We start from the raw sequence: 17,432 nt of genomic DNA on the forward strand, positions 1-17,432 counted from the left end.
GAAAATTATAATTTGATTTATGTACCTCCCCCCCGGAAAAGCTATTAGTATAGTTTCAACAAATTGGACCAACTGTATACATTCTGGCTGATTTCTAAATACATAGTTTTTTCCTTTCGGCATAGCAGAAGAATATGCATAATTTTCTTTCTCTCTTCTTCCCCCCCAATTCTTCTGCTATACAGTGCTATGCAGCTAGTTCTTATATGTATAAACACACCTCCTCTTTCAGTCTTTCAAGAAAGCCAGTGCTTGGCTCTACCCACCACCAGTCCCCCCCATCAGGAAGCTTGCACAAGCCTCTTAGATAGCCTCACCCACCAGAGGGCAGACAGCAGAAACAAGAAGAACTACAATTCTGCAGCCTGTGGAACGAAAACCACATTCACAGAAAGACAGGCAAAACGTATAGGCAGAGGACTATGTACCAGATGAAGGGATGAGATAAAACCCCAGAAAAACAACTAAATGAAGTGGAGATAAGGAAAAGGGATTCAGAATAATGATAGTGAAGATGATCCAAGACCTCGGAAAAAGAATGGAGGCAAAGATCGAGAAGATACAAGAAATGTTTAACAAACACCTAGAAGAATTAAAGAACAAACAGAAATGAACAATACAATAACTGAAATGAAAAATACACTAGAAGGAATCAATAGCAGAGGCAGAAGAATGGATAGATGACCCGGAAAACAGAATGGTGGAATTCACTGCCGTGGAACAGAGTAAAGAAAAAAGAATGAAAAGAAATGAAGACAGCCTAAGAGACCTCTGGGACAACATTAAATGCAACAACATTCGCATTATAGGGGTCCCAGAAGGAGAAGACAGAGAGAAAGGACCAGAGAAAATATTTGAAGAGATTATAATCAAAAACTTCCCTAACATGGGAAAGGAAATACCCACCCAAGTCCAGGAAGCACAGAGTCCCAGGCAGGATAAACCCAAGGAGAAACACGGCGAGACACATAGTAATCAAATTGACAAAAATTAAAGACAAAGAAAAATTATTGAAAGCAGCAAGGGAAAAATGACAAATAACATTCAAGGGAACTCCCATAAGGTTAACAGCTGACTTCTCAGCAGAAACTCTACAAGGCAGAAGGGAGTGGCATGATATATTTAAAGTGATGAAAGGGAAGAACCTACAACCAAGATCACTCTACCCGGCAAGGATCTCATTCAGATTCGATGGAGAAATTAAAAGCTTTACAGACAAGCAAAAGCTAAGGGAATTCAGCACTACCAAACCAGCTCTACAACAAATGCTAAAGGAACTTCTCTAAGTGGGAAACACAAGAGAAGAAAAGGACCTACGAAAACAAACCCATAACAATTAGGAAAATGGCCACAGGAACATACATATCGATAATTACCTTAAACGTGAATGGATTAAATGCTCCAACCAAAAGACACAGGCTCGCTGAATGGATACAAAAACAAGGCCCATATATATGCTGTCTACAAGACACCCACTTCAGACCTAGGGACACATACAGACTGAAAGTGAGGGGATGGAAAAAGATATTCCATGCAAAGGGAAACCAAAAGAAAGCTGGAGTAGCAATACTCATATCAGATAAAATAGACTCTAAAATAAAGAATGTTACAAGAGACAAGGAAGGACACTACATAATGATCAAGGGATCAATCCAAGAAGAAGATATAACAATTATGTATGCACCCAACATAGGAGCACCTCAATACATAAGGCAACTGCTAACAGCTATAATAGAGGAAATCAACAGTAACACAATAATAGTGGGTGACTTTAATACCTCACTTACACCAATGGACAGATTACCCAGACAGAAAATTAATAAGGAAACAAGTTTTAAATAATACAATAGACCAGATAGATTTAATTGATATTTATAGGACATTCCATCCAAAAACAATAGATTACACTTTCTTCTCAAGTGCCCATGGAACATTCTCGAGGAGAGATCACATCTTGGGTCACAAACCAAGCCTTGGTAAATTTAAGAAAACTAAAATTATATCAAGCATCTTTTCTGACCACAACGTTATACGATTAGAAATCAATTACAGGGGAAAAAACGTAAAAAACACAAACACATGGAGGCTAAACAATACGTTACTAAATAACCAAGAGATCACTGAAGAAATCAAAGGGGAAATCAGAAAATACCTAGAGACAAATGACAACAAAAACATAATGATCCAAAACCTATGGGATGGAGCAAAGGCAGTTCTAAGAGGGTAGTTTATAGCAATATAATCCTACCTCAAAAAACAAAAAAATCTCAAATAAACAATCTAACCTTACACCTAAAGGAACTAGAGGAAGAAGAACAAACAAAACCCAAAGTTAGTAGAAGGAAAGAAATCATAAAGATCAGAGCAGAAATAAATGAAATAGAAATAAACAAGACAGTAGCAAAGATCAATAAAACTAAAAGCTGGTTCTTTGAGAAGATAAACAAAACTGATAAACCTTTAGCCAGACTCATCAAGAAAAAGAGGGAGAGGACTCAAATCAGTAAAATTAGAAATGAAAAAGAAGAAGTTACAACGGACACTGCAGAAATACAAAGCATCATAAGAGACTACTACAATCAACTCTATGCCAATAAAATGGACAACCTGAAAGAAACAGACAAATATTTCGAAAGGTATAACCTTCCAAGATTGAACCAGGAAAAAATAGAAAATATGAACAGACCAATCACAAGTAATGAAATTGAAACTATGATTTAAAATCTTCCAACAGGGACTTCTCTGGAGGCACAGTGGTTAAGAATCCGCCTGCCAATGCAGGGGACACAGGTTTGATCCCTGGTCTGAGAAGATCCCACATGCTGCAGAGCAACTAAGCCTGTGTGCCACAACTACTGAGCCTGCACTCTACAGTCCGCAAGCCACAACTACTGAAGCATGTGCGCCTAGAGCCCGTACTCCACAACTAGGGAAGCAATGAGAAGCCTGTGCACCACAATGAAGAGTAGCCCCTGCTCACCGCAACTAGAGAAAGCCTGCGTGCAGCAACAAAGACCCAACACAACCAAAAATAAATATTATTTTTTAATTTATTAAAAAAAAAAATCTTCCAACAAACAAAAGTCCAGGACCGGATGCCTTCACAGGTTAATTCTATCAAACATTTAGAGAAGAGCTAACACCCATCCTTCTCAAACTCTTCCAAAAAATTGCAGAGGAAGGAATACTCCCAAACTCATTCTACGAGGCCACCATCATCCTGATACTACCAGACAGAGATACTACAAAAAAAGAAAATTACTTACCAATATTACAGATGAGTATAGATGCAAAAATCCTCAACAAAATAATAGCAAACAGAATCCAACAACACATTAAAACGATCATACCCCATGATCAAGTGGGATTTATCCCAGGGATGCAAGGATTCTTCAATATACACAAATCAATCAATGTGATACACAATATTAACAAACTGAACAATAAAAACCATATGATCATCTCAATAGATGCAGAAAATGCTTTCTGACAAAATTCAACACCTATTTATGATAAAAACTGTCCAGAAAGTGGGCATGGAGGGAACCTACCTCAACATAATAAAGGCCATATACGACAAACCCACAGCAAACATCATTCTCAACGGTGAAAAACTGAAAGCATTTCCTCTAAGATCAGGAACGAGACAAGGATGTCCACTCTCACCACTATTATTCAACATAGTTTTGGAAGTCCTAGCCACGACAATCAGAGAAGAAAAAGAAATAAAAGGAATACAAACTGGAAAAGAAGAAGTGAAACTGTCACTGTTTGCAGATGACATGATATACTATACATAGAGAATCCTAAAAATGCCACCAGAAAACTACTAGAGTTAATCAATGAATTTGGTAAAGTTGCAGGATACAAAATTAATGCACAGAAATCTCTTGCATTCCTATACACTAATGATGAAAAATATGAAAGAGAAATTATGGAAACACTCCCATTTACCATTGCAACAAAAAGAATAAAATACCTAGGAATAAACCTACCTAAGGAGACAAAAGACCTGTATGCAGAAAACTGTAAGACACTGATGAAAGAAATCAAAGATGATACCAACAGATGGAGAGATATATACCATGTTCTTGGATTGGAAGAATCAATATTGTGAAAATGACTATACTACCCAAAGCAATCTACAGATTCAATGCAATCCCTATCAAATTACCAATGGCATTTTTTACGGAACTAAAACAAATCATCTTAAAATTTGTATGGAGACACAAAAGACCCCGAATAGCCAAAGCAGTCTTGAGGGGAAAAAACGGAGCTGGAGGAATCAGACTCCCTGACTTCAGACTATACTACAAAGCTACAGTAATCAAGACAATATGGTACTGGCACAAAAACAGAAACATAGATCAATGGAACAAGATAGAAAGCCCAGAGATAAACCCATGCACCTATGGTCAACTAATCTGTGACAAAGGAAGCAAAGATATACAATGGAGAAAAGACAGTCTCTTCAATAAGTGGTGCTGGGAAAACTGGACAGCTACATGTAAAAGAATGAAATTAGAATACTCCCTAACACCATACACAAAAATAAACTCAAAATGGATTCGAGACCTAAATGTAAGACCGGACACTATAAAACTCTTAGAGGAAAACATAGGAAGAACACTCTTTGACATAAATCACAGCAAGATCTTTTTTGATCCACCTCCTAGAGTAATGGAAATAAAAACAAAAATAAACAAATGGGACCTAATGAAACTTAAAAGCTTTTGCACAGCAAAGGAAACCATAAACAAGACAAAAAGACAACCCTCAGAATGGGAGAAAATATTTGCAAACGAATCAACGGACAAAGGATTAATCTCCAAAATATATAAACAGCTCTTTCAGCTCAATATTAAAGAAACAAACAACCCAATTCAAAAATGGGCAGAAGACCTAAATAGACATTTCTCCAAAGAAGACATACAGATGGCCAAGAAGCACATGAAAAGCTGCTCAACATCACTAATTATTAGAGAAATGCAAATCAAAACTACAATGAGGTATCACCTCACACCAGTTAGAATGGGTATCATCAGAAAATCTACAAGCAATAAGTACTGGAGAGGGTGTGGAGAAAAGGGAACCCTCTTGCACTGTTGGTGGGAATGTAAATTGATACAGCCACTATGGAGAACAATATGGAGGTTCCTTAAAAAACTAAAAATAGAATTACCATATGATCCAGCAATCCCACTACTGGGCATTTACCCAGAGAAAACCGTAATTCAAAAAGACACATGCACCCCAGTGTTCATTGCAGCGCTATTTACAATAGCCAGGTCATGGAAGCAACCTAAATGCCCATCAACAGACGAATGGATAAAGAAGTTGTGGTACATATATACAATGGAATATTACTCAGCCATAAAAAGGAACGAAATTGAGTCATTTGTTGAGACGTGGATAGATCTAGAGACTGTCATACAGAGTGAAGTAAGTCAGAAAGAGAAAAACAAATATCGTATATTAACGCATGTATGTGGAACCTAGAAAAATGGTATAGATGAACCGGTTTGCAGGGCAGAAGTTGAGACACAGATGTAGAGAACAAACGTATGGACACCAAGGGGGGAAAACCCCGGTGCAGTAGGGATGGTGGTGTGATGAATTGGGCGATTGGGATTGACATGTATACACTGATGTGTATAAGATAGATAACTACTAAGAACCTGCTGTATAAAAAATAAATAAGTAAAATTTAAAATATAAATAAAAGAAAGCCAATGCTTTTCCCAGATTTCATCCTCAGCATATGTAGATAGATCTTTTCAGCTAATAAAAGCTAAGCTGTCACTGCCGAAGCAGATGACCAAATCCTGCCCCCAAAATGGGTATGCTCACTGCAAAGAATATAAAAAGAAGAGAAATGATGTTTCAGCAGAATTTTGTTTCTTAATAGTGCAGCAGGACAGACTAAAATCATTCAGCTAATAGCACACTGTATTAGATGTTAAAAATAAATGAACTGGGGCTTCCCTGGTGGCGCAGTGGTTGAGAGTCTGCCTGCCAATGCAGGGGACGCGGGTTCGAGCCCTGGTCTGGGAAGATCCCACGTGACGCGGAGCAACTGGGCCCGTGGGCCACAGTTGCTGAGCCTGCGCGTCTGGAGCCTGTGCTCCGCAACAAGAGAGGCCACGATAGTGAGAGGCCCGCGCACGGCGATGAAGAGTGGCCCCCACTTGCCGCAACTAGAGAAAGCCCTCGCACAGAAACGAAGACCCAACACAGCCATAAATAAATAAATAAATAAACTCAAAAGTTAAAAAAAAAAAAAAAAAAAAAAAAGCTCGTAAACTCAGTGATCAAAAGACAGGCAACTCATTTAAAAAAAAAAAAAAAAAAAAAAAAAAATAAATGAACTGAAGTTCCTGTTTTCAAGATCTCTCCCTTTAGCCTCAGCTTCGTTGAAAATACACAAAGAAGCTTTTAAGGGAACTTCTTATGATCCTACTATTTATTCATATTTTCTCCCAGAGACCCATTTCTTTTCCCAGAGTGGAAATTTTCTCTATTTCTTATATTAATGTCCTATTGATAAGATAGACTCTAAAGAGTAATAGATATTGTTAACAGGTTAATGATGGTGGCCAATTTTTAAAATTAACTGTGGAACGTCCCTTGTGGTGCAGTGGTTGAGAGTCTGCCTGCCAGTGCAGGGGACACGGATTTGATCCCTGCTTTGGGAATATTCCACATGCCGTGGAGCAACTGGGTCCATGAGCCACTACTACTGAGCCTGTGCTCTAGAGCCCTCGAGCCACAACTACTGAGCCCACATGCCACAACTACTGAAACCCGCGTGCCTAGAGCCTGTGCTCTGCAACAAGAGAAGCCACCACAATGAGAAGCCCGCGCACCGCAGTGAAGAGTAGCCCCTGCTCACCACAACTAGAGAAAGCCCGCACGCAGCAATGAAGACCCAAAGCAGCCAAAAATAAATAAACTTTTAAAAAATTAATTAAATTAAAATTAACTGTATAGAGAGAAGAAAATTATAATAAAATCCACCAATTTTAAGTGTACAATTTCATGAGTTTTGACAAATCTGTATGGTTGTGTAACAATCACCAAAATCATACTAAACATTTCCAACAAGCCTAAAAGTTCCTGTGTTGTCCCTCTTTGCAGCCAACTCTCTTCCCCTAGTTCCTGGCCCCTGATCTGTTTATCACTATACTTCTGTTTTCTCTAAAAGTTCATATAAATGGAATCATACAGTATGTATCTTATTTCTGGTTTATTTATATTAGTATAATGCTTTTGAAAAAAATTGTTCATGTTGTTACTTCTACCAGGAATTCATGCCTTTTTCCTTTTTATTGCTGTGGACAAGAAAAAAAAGTTGCCTACCATTTCAGCAAACAGCAATGTTGCCCACCAGCAAACCATCAGCCACTGCAGCCACCGCCCCCTCCAACACCCCCCGTCCCCCAACAGTACACCCTGAAGTGGAGAAAAACAGGATATGGGCCCTAGACAGTTAAGATGTATATCAAAGGAATAATTTCAATGAGTCCAGACTTTGCATCTTCCCACACATAGAAAAGTACTAAAATCATTAACTTGAGATGTCTGTTTTTTAGCAGTAATCTTTTGATGTTCAACTACGTCTGTAGGTTTGTTTCAGAAAAAACTCCTCTATATCCTGGCTTCTCCCTTACCTCTTTGGAACAGGTCCTCAGAGCTATCTAAGGCGCTGTCTCTCAGGTTATAGTACTCAGATAGGGCACTGAATAAAACATAATTCTCAGCTTCTAGGTTGTGCACGTTTTTAAATCAGATGACATTGCTAAGTAGTAATCCATTGTATGGCTACACCACAATCACAATTTGTTTATCAATTAACCAGTTAATAAACATTTGGTTACTTTTTGGTTTTAGTTATTATAAATACAGCTACTGAAACCAAGCAGGACCCTGTGGGGCCCCTGGGCATGGAAGCATTTCTGTGTCCCCTGTTCCTTGTTTGTAGGGAACAGGCTCTAGCCTCCATGACCTTCCCTGAGTTCCTAAGGGTAGATTCCAACAGTTGCTAATCAGGGAAGGGAGAGGATGCAGAGTCAAGGGAGGAACAGTCAAGAAACAGTGGTGCAGCCTGCTTGGAACAGAGTCCTGGTTCTGCCTCAAGGGACACACATAACAATATCTTTAAGCTCTTCTGTAGAACTAAAACACCCACAATCATAAGAAAGGCCATATATGACAAACCCACAGCCAACATTGTCCTCAATGGTGAAAAACTAAAACACCCACAAAATGCAAGATGTTCCAGAGAGAAGATCACAGTATGATAACCTCAAAACTCATCAGAAGACCACATGAGGCTAGATTAAAGGAGTATAGGCCCTGCACACACCCTGATCCTTATCAGCAACCCCACCCTTGAACTACTGCTATAGAACTCCTCACCAAATCCTCCCAGGTGGAGCTGAGCCTTCTGTGTTCCCCTTTGCCTGGCAAAGCAATAAAGCTATTCTTTTTTATTTCACCCAAAAGTGTCTCCAAGATTCAATTTGGCACCAGAGCACAGAGGCCGAGATTTTGGCATCACTACATTGAAAATTCAAGCACAAGACTTTGGGTAGGCATGTGTTTTCATGGGTCATATAGTAAATGTATTTTTAACTTTATATGAAAATTTTATATTACATTCCGGTGCCTATTTCTGAACAACAGATTTGCTTCAATTGCTCAGTTAAAAGGAAAAATCCCCTATCTGTAACAATTCAAATTATTGACACCACTGAATAATACAAATCACTGACAGGGGTAAGAATGGATTAATCTATTACTATTGAGCGTTCATTATGCATGTGTAGTCTATTTTAAGACATGGCAAACAGAGCTCACAGTCTGGCGAGGGAAGTTACACTGTTCCAAGATGACTATGATTATCTGTAGTGGGAAGTAAAATTAAATATTTTAGGCCCCTGCTCCTCAGAGTGTGGTCCACAAACCAGCAGTATTGAAACCAAGCAGGACCCTGTGGGTCCCTCCCTGGTACAAAACCTTTCTGTGTCCCCCATTTCTTGTTTGTAGGAAATAGGCTTCATTCTGCCTCGTAGACCTTCCCTGAGTTCCAAAGGGCAGATTCAAACAGTTGCTAATTAGGGAAGGGAGGGGATGCAGAAACAAGGGAGGGCATGCAGAAACAAGGGAGGAGCAATCAAGAAACAATAGTGCAGCCTTGGGGCAGGGTCCTGGTTCCTCCTCAAGGAATATACACAACAATATATCTTTGAATTCTTCTGCAGGAACTAAGGCCCCCACCCAGGTGGAGGATGGTAACTTCAGGCTGAGCACAAGAGTTCTGGAGCACCACCCTGTTACCTCACCAACCAATCAGAAGAAATTCACACACCCTGCAGCCCTCAACCCAAATTTTGCCTATAAAAACTTCTCCCCAAAAACCATCGGGGAGTTTGGGGTTTTTGAACACAAGCCACCTGTTCTCCTCGCTTGGCCCCGCAATAAACCTTTCTCTGTTCCAAACTCCGAAACTTCGGTTTATTTGGCCTCACTGTGCGTTGGGCACACAAACTTGCATTTGGTAACAGTATTGGCATCACCTGGGAACTTGGTAGAGCTGCAGAATCTCAGCTCCACCCCTTGATCTACTGAGTCAAATGTGCATTTTAACAAGATCCCCAGGTGATCTGTGTGTTTGAGAAGCACTGCTGGAGAAGGTCAGAAGAAAGAGGAATCATAGCCCATGGAGAGGGTCAGGGCTTCACAAAAAACAGTTGTTGAGAGGAACTAAAAGCTCATTCTAAGGTCCATGCTACCTCTTTTAAGAGTCTTTTGGGCTTGACCTTTTAAAATTTCCAATCAACAAAATTTCCCCTGAACAAACTAGTGAGACTCTCTTTGAAAATAAGCGGCTTTGAGAAAAATTTCCATCATCATTCTAGGGGATATTTGTGGTCTCTCTGTAAATTCCCTGGATATTTTCATTCCTATATTGTTTACAGCCTTATCCTTCCACCTTCCATCTACTACCAGTATCACCACTGCTATTTTTGAGAGAAAATATACAGATTACATCTACATGACACACACTTCATCCTGCATCCCCTCCTGATTCACCTAAAAGGGCCAACTGCATCACCACTCACTCACAACAACATTTCCAATTATTGCTATTCATACCTGGGACCCAGGAATTACAGATCTTAGAGCTGGAAAGACTGCAAGAGTTCAGGGCATTTAGACAGAGTAAGGTCTTATGTATGTCACCACGTTACAGAAGAAGCAGACAGGATTTAGAAAAAAGTAAAAACTTGCCAAAGGTGACCTCACTCATAAGTAGCAGAGTTGGCAGTGCAGGAGAACACTTTTATGTGGATTTTCCTCCAGCATGATTCCGGGCTCATCATGGGTACACAACAATAACCCACTAGTCTTCATTTCATTCCAATCTTCTCAAATCTCTATGGTTTTCAATTCCTGAAACACCTCCCTCGGGTGGCCCTGCGTCTCACTCCTGCTGCCTGAGCTTCTAAATCTTTCTCTTCCTCCTTGGCACACCTAAATACAGGTGTTCTCAAGCTCTTATCTTAATCCTATTTCCTAAACCCATGGTCTCATTACTTCTCAGCTACTAGCAATGATCTCTAATCTATCTTCCCTTTAAATCAGCCCATGTGCTGCGCTGGCATAAACTCCTCAAAGCAAGCCCAGTTCTCATTTTGTCATCCACCCCACAGGAAAACCTTCAGTGTTATCCCATTGTCTGCCAAATACACATAAAATCACTTAGCCTGGCATTTACGACTTCTTTCATTTGGCCCTTCCATCTTCCTTCTCATCATCTTCTTCATGTAATTTCTTCTCTGCAGGTAGCAGCGCAATTAGGTGTTAAGGTTGTCTGCTTAGCAATCAGACACCCTGGGTTTGAGTCTCAGCTTTACCTCTGTCTAGATGTATGACCCTAGGAAGTTTCTTAACCTCTTTATACCTCACCTGTAAAATGGGAATAAAGATAGTACCTAATAGAGCTATATAAGTTGTAAATATAAAGCACTTAGAAAAATATCTGGCACATGGTAAGGACTCTCCTAGTCTTGTTTTTAATTCTGCTTTTAAAACTAATAAAGTATAAGCTGCCCATACACCAAGGCTTCACTAAAAAACTAACTTCAGGGGACTTCCCTGGTGGTGCAGTGGTTAAGAATCTGCCTGCCAATGCAGGGGACATGGGTTCGAGCCTTGGTCCGGGAAGATCCCATATGCTGCAGAGCAACTAAGCCGGCGCACCACAACTACTGAGCCTGCACTGTGAGACACAACTACTGAGCCCACGTGCCTAGAGCCCGTGCTCTGCAACAAGAGAAGCCACCACAATGAGAAGCCCGCGCACTGCAACAAAGAGTAGCCCCTGCTCACCACGACTAGAAAAAGCCCGCGCGCAGCAACGAAGACCCAACGCGGCCAAAAATAAATAAATTTATTAAAAAAAAGCAAAACTAACTTCATAACATCCTGGTAAAGATACTGAAGAATTCATGACAGTGTACAATAAGAGCCACAAAAAAAAAAAAAAAAGAAAATTAAGCTTCCATTACTACGCTATAATTTCTCCACATTTATTTAAACATTTCAAAGTATCTGTGATAGGAAGGCTTACCCATCTGCTTCTAAATGTAAAACAAAAGGCATTCAAGATAATAGTAATTCATTAGCAAAACTCATCTTAGACTCTATTTCTGGCTATAGAAGCCATACCTTTCTATGCTTTTCATAATAAAACTGCTCTGAGTCCTAGTAAAACCAAACAACCTAGGTTTGTAATCAGCATATCAACTTTATGTCTTGAAGCAAGAAAGAAAATCAAGAACTTTACAAATAATCTGATTTGGCAAATAGTTTTCACCTTACACTCTGATTTGGATCCATTAAAACGTTGAGAAGGATTCAAATATGGTGCTCTAGGCTCAGAAGCAAATGCCAGGGTCAGTCAGCAACATCTAACAAGGTAAGGATGAAGAGTTGAATACCTGTTAGCCCTAGACTAGAGAATGGAGGAAGAAGAAAAAACAGCACAACAGATGGCAATACAACTAGGTTAAATTTTCTGAACACTTATGTGACGAAACTCTTCTAAATGCTCTTGGTATATAATTCTTTTAATCCTCAAAAACATCCCTTAAGAAAGGTCATTCCTATCATACAGATGACGACACTAAAGCACAGAGAAGTTATAATGTACCCAAGGATACCCAAGTAGTAAGCGATGGAGCTGGGATTTGAACCCAGGCACATAGCAGAACCCATGCTCTTCACCATTAGGCTATAAGGACTCAAAATATTTCCATATTCTTGATGCAAGGAGATGTATAGATTGACAGGAAAGGCAGTTCCAGAAATCTCCAAGATGATTATAGCCCAGATTTCCTTCAATTAAGATGTTTCTGGCAGTAAGAAACCTGAAGCTCCAGCCCTACCTTCAGCCCACATTCACGGTGCTCAAAAGTTCTGCAAGACCAGTGCCTCAGGACACTAGGGAAGGACTTTGAATCCACTCATAATCTTGGTATGAACAATGAAGAGCTCAAGAGATTCCCAAGGACTAAATCCCAAAACCACTGTAAATGCCCAGATGTACCAATAGTACTAAAGCATAATACTGCAAGTCAATAAGTGTCCTTCATAAAATGATTTCCAAACAAAGTAGTAACGTAACAAATTTGCTAGTAGAATAATTGTTCTCTGATGAACCTCAACAAATCAGAAAGGCTATGGATTCATGGGTAAAACATGGAGCTAATTCCTAGAAGACATTTGAGCTCCAGAGCTTTTCAGAATGAATTTATAAACAGGTGTAAATTTGTACATGGGATTCCAGGCATAGTAAGGAGAATATACACACAAATTATATTAAGGTACTTCAATGAAATTATTATTAATTGTAGCATTAAAGACAGAGAGGGAACTAGAGTTCATTGTAACACAGCTGGTTAACAGCACTTACTACAATAGTTGCGATGCATGTAATATTCTAGTTGTAACTTCAGTTTACTTACTCTTTCACTTCCATGTTGGTTTAGAACAGTCCCAAAAAGGCCCATTTAGACTGAGAATAAAAATAATAATTAAAACTTTCATAGCTCAATTTTGGGATATGCTATAGAGTCACTGGTTACCTAATATGTAGTTTCATAGGCCCTCCGGCCAGCTGTTAAGCTAGTAAGAGATAAATTAACAGGCAGCTGTATACAAAGAAGGAGAGGGTAAAGTCACCTGCCAGAGGGAAACACTGTATAAAAATATTTCAAGTGTTCCAACTTAACAGCTAGGAAGTCTGAGAAGACAGTCCTGTTGCCTTTGCTTACCTACTCTTTTAGGGGTCTGTTCCCAAAGGCCCTCTGTCCCCTGAGGATGTAGAATGTGGTAAGGGTGCCGGAGGCCCAGAAGGCCGCTGCTAAATTGTCGGAGCCTCTGCACTAGAAATTATCCAAGGCAAAAGGTCGTGCTGCTTCTTCACTTGTAAGTGCTGAAATAAAACACAAAGGTAGCATGATTATAAGGATGGTTTGGCTCCCCGAGAAAAATCTTAAGCCATTAAAAAAAATTTTGAATGAAAATACTACTTTAGTAAACTCACTACTGGCCCCTCCCAAAATGCTCTGCAGGATGATGTAATTACCAAAAACAAAACAAAAAAAATCCAACAGCAAAACCGGCTGCATATATTACATGACTGTAGCCCATGACTGGTTATCCACGGGATCCAGCTTAGTCTCCTTGAAAAAAATAACATATCCAGCTCAATTAATCCAGAGCAACCCGGTAATGAAAGAACCATCTGTCTTCTTTTTCAGCTTCTCTCCACACGTACACACAGCTTTATTGTTCAATGCAGAGGTGAGAGAAGGAGGAGCTGCTGGAAAACCTTCTGAAGAAGAAGGGGAGGGAGGGAGACAGGAGAATGTGGAGGAGGTCAAGAAGAACAAAAATATCCAGAAGGAAGTGAGGGGAAAGGAAGCGTGGGAAGTTAGAACAGCAACTACTTTAACAATGTGCCATGGGCCACTTTCTCCAAAAACTTTTGAAAAAAAAAAATCTGAAATGCTCCTGCTATAGCTTTTCTTACACAAGACTAAATAACCCTGATACAAAAACAAACAAAACAAATAAAACTGCATGCTCTGTATTTCTTGGGTTAGTAGAAAGTGTCATTTTAAAAAAATTTTTAGGAAACAAATATCAAAAAACAAAACCAACAAAAATATGGCAAATATTTTATTTCAGAACTCACTGATGAACTGATGTCCTACAATAAGAAGGCGATTATGCTTAATTATGAAAATCATAGAGTAACATGAAAAAATATTTAGATTCTACCAAGTGAAGAAAGTTTTAAAAAGCTGAGTACATTAAGATTATTTCCACGTGTTAGATGTATGTGTGGTAACACATTACTGAAAGACAGAGAAAAAAGAAATCAGTTGATGTGCTGAATTGTGGATTACAGGGGACTTTTTTTCTTAAAAGTTTAAAATTTATGGAGAAATTGAAAATGCTTATTTTCATATATCTCTATATGCATTTCACTTTTGAAGTGCTAAGCAGTTGGTGCATTTAGAAATGAGAAGAAAGGCAAAGCGGTGCTCTTTAGTGGCAATTATTATAATAGAAGTCTCCACCACGAGACAGAATTTTGAACCTAAGGAAATTACGGGTAATGATAAAGTTGAGCCTCAAAATCATTCTCCCTAAATGTATAGAAAGTACAACTCCTGGGTTCCTATGATCTTCAACCTACTACTAGTTACTACCAGCTGGAGTAAAGGAGCAATCACAAATTTGAAATAGAAACGTTAGTAAAGAAACCCCAAACAATGTCACACCAGGAACAGCTAGAGAGATGGGGATTTAGTTACACCTGGAGAAGCTTAAATCAAGGAAGGAAAACAAAAATGGCTATTCTCATGTCTGTATGGCTTTCATGAAAAAGAGGCATTAGCCTGGTACTGAATGCTATGGGGAGTTAAGCCAAGGCCAGTGAATGCAATATTCAAGGACTTAGCTTTGAGCTCCGCAGGGAAGAACTTGCTTAGGTTGCCTAAAGATAATACAGGTTCCATTGCTGGATAATGAGTCACTTGTTACTAAAGATACTCTGTTTTAAAAACCACTTGGAGAAAAATTAATTAATTTAAAAAAATAAAAAATAAAAACCACTTGGGAGGGCTTTGGATAGTAGTGCTTAATAAACTTTAATGTCCATTAACATCACCTGAGCATCTTGTTAAAATGTAGATCCTTATTCGGTAGGGCAGGTGGGGCCTAAGAATCTGTATTTCTAGCAAGTTCCCAGGTGGTGCCAATGCTGATGTAGCTTGGTTACAAGCATTAGAATGTTATTTAAACCAGTGTTTTCCAAAGTGCAGTCTTCTAACCATATGGCTTCAAAAGTACTCCAACCCTGATTTTGGGGCAGATGATTAATAAATAGGTAAAGTAGTTATTAGCAGAATTTTGCAGGCACACACCTTCAAATTAAAAAAAAAAAAAAAAAAAAAGGTGTATGGTGGTATCCAGTACCCCCCAGGTGATACTTTTGAACAATAACTAATTTTGTACAATTTTAAAGAATACATGTTTCATTTCAATTAAAAAAGGATTTTAAAATGATGCTTTTACTCCAAGTTTGGTAAATAACTGAAACCAAATAAGCAGCGTGTCCTGATGAATGAATGAATGAATGAGTATATGCTCAGCATTAAAAATGCAGTTACTTATGATTTCAGTGTACAATAGTTAACAGAGAAGTAGGATAAGACAAAATATGGCTATAAAGTAATTTTTCCCAGTGATTTGTGTTACAAAATCATTTGCCTCCAAAGGTGGCGGGGGTAGACTCCTAAGCCTACATTTGTAGTCTTCTTTTTCAATGTAGGGCCTTGCATTATTTTCCTAGCCCTGAAATTTCACCTCCCCACCACCCTATCTGGGTCAAAAAATTCTTTCAATGCTTTGAAAGTTTCTTTCTTGTTCATATTTTGCTCAGCTCCCTACTTATCTCATAAATTTGGGCTTTTAATCAGTTCAAACTTCTGTGTGATGTCTTTCCTGGGGAAATATGCTAATATCTGAACACACAGACCTTCCTCAAATTTTAAAGCCTTCTTAGGTTTCTCTCCCAGAGTAAATAAACCCACAACTAAGAAGGAACCAGTTTCCTGTCTTTCCTCCTACTCTGTAAGTTCCCCTTCCAAAGCCTTTACTGTTTTACAGTTTGCTTAAAAGTTATAAGTAACATTCCATCTGACTTACAAAAGCCCTTTTTTTCAAGCTACTTATTACATCAGTTTATTCTGAAAGAACCTAGCTTATTCTGCTCCTTGAGAAGTATCATTTCCTGTTTGTTAATTCCTCTTTTTGCTACTTTTAAAAGAAAAAGGTGAGTTAGCTTGAGGGTAAACGATCAGAAGAGCATGTATCAAATCTTAAGATTAAAGTGTTGGAAATGTTCCTGCTTTCCACAGTAAATGAAAGTATGTGATGATACTTATGTTACTATCCATCAGATGACCCTCCAAAGTCAAATTACAAATATGATGCGAATCTTAATTTGGGGTATCTTATAATTATTATTACAAATAAACCAGTACATGTGATACATATTTTTTTATTAAATCACATAGTCCTAGATTTAGTTCCAAATACTAGCTACATTAATCCTCTAGGCAAAGGGAGTAAATTCATTTCCTAGTAAAATTAACTCTGAAAGTTTTTACCTCTACTATAACTTTGCTGATTTAGTCAATAATTAATTTCCTAATGCCAGCCCTTGTCGTAGGCACTGAAGATACAGAAGTGAAGAAAAACAGTCTACAATCCAGGAGGGAAGCAGAAATTAGCAAGTAGTTGTTATTACTATTAAGTAATATTACTTAGAGTTATTACTATGTAAGTAAGTATTAAATTACATTTATGGTCTGACAAGAAACTGACCCAGGTGGGGAAGGACAGGGAGCTTCTCAGAGGAATTTGAGAAAATTCACAGAGAACTCCTCTGAGAAGGAGTTAACCAGAAGAAATCAGGGTGGAAATGAAAAGCATCCCAGGCAGAGGAAACAGCATTTGCGAAGATTCTGAAGTGAAAATGAAAACAGTTCACCGGAAGAACTGAGGTTGCTGATAATAGGAGTAAGCATGAAAATGATAAGAGCTAATCTTTGTTGCATGCCTACTACATGCATGAACTCATAGAACCCTCACAACAGTGCTGAGATGGGCCTGTTATTCTAATTCTGTAAATGAGGAAACTGAGAGGCTTAGAGAAGTTAACTTGCCCAAGGTCTCAAAGTTAGTTATCAAGCCAGGGATTGGGCTAGGCAGTTGGCTGCCAGGCTCTTTGTTCTGAATCTGTAAGCTATTCTAGCTTTCCAGGAGCCAGATCAACTTGGAGCTTTCCT

General features: G+C 38.8%; 1 protein-coding gene across 8 annotated transcripts in view; it reads right to left on the reverse strand.

Moving 5' to 3' along the window:
* ST3GAL6 (ST3 beta-galactoside alpha-2,3-sialyltransferase 6) overlaps positions 1 to 17,432 on the reverse strand; it is a 78,323-nt gene that overhangs the window by 44,032 nt on the left and 16,859 nt on the right. For 4 of the 8 annotated variants that reach the window (XR_005019653.1, XM_036849838.1, XM_036849837.1 and 1 more), the window contains exon 2: positions 13,341 to 13,501. The exons of 3 other annotated variants lie outside the window; for them this stretch is intronic. The gene's annotated coding sequence lies outside the window, so the exon portion shown is untranslated. The remainder of the gene's footprint in view (positions 1 to 13,340; positions 13,502 to 17,432) is intronic. One more of the 8 variants, XM_036849831.1, reaches the window with a different exon arrangement.

The sequence above is a fragment of the Balaenoptera musculus genome, chromosome 4, assembly GCF_009873245.2.
Source record: "Balaenoptera musculus isolate JJ_BM4_2016_0621 chromosome 4, mBalMus1.pri.v3, whole genome shotgun sequence".
Taxonomy (NCBI): Eukaryota; Metazoa; Chordata; class Mammalia; order Artiodactyla; family Balaenopteridae; genus Balaenoptera; species Balaenoptera musculus.